The 257-nt window shown below is 24.9% G+C and overlaps 1 protein-coding gene across 5 annotated transcripts in view; it reads right to left on the bottom strand.

The window, feature by feature from the left end:
* The window catches only part of LOC119592020 (protein lin-7 homolog C-like), a gene marked incomplete at its 5' end in the record, with an annotated part of 38,315 nt that overhangs the window by 1,452 nt on the left and 36,606 nt on the right, over positions 1-257 (bottom strand).

Genomic DNA, 257 nt, shown 5'->3' with positions numbered 1-257 from the left:
TTCATCCTTCATTTGAATATTTTTCTTTAAAGGAAAACTTTACTTGCATACATTTTACTTGAATCATATAAATGGAGGTGATAAATATTTTATTGCAATTAGTGTAATTAATATATACATATGGGATAATTTATACTTCCTGATTTATAAATATCTTCTTTCCTCTTTAATGAATCTAATAAATTAGCAGCAATAAGTTTCAAAATAAAAATAAACAAAGGGAACCTGAACATCTAATCAGCACCACCACACAAATT

Source organism: Penaeus monodon, chromosome 29 (assembly GCF_015228065.2).
Source record: "Penaeus monodon isolate SGIC_2016 chromosome 29, NSTDA_Pmon_1, whole genome shotgun sequence".
Taxonomy (NCBI): domain Eukaryota; kingdom Metazoa; phylum Arthropoda; class Malacostraca; order Decapoda; family Penaeidae; genus Penaeus; species Penaeus monodon.
Note: the sequence above shows the minus strand (reverse complement) of the source record. Positions and strands in the feature narration are given on the sequence as shown.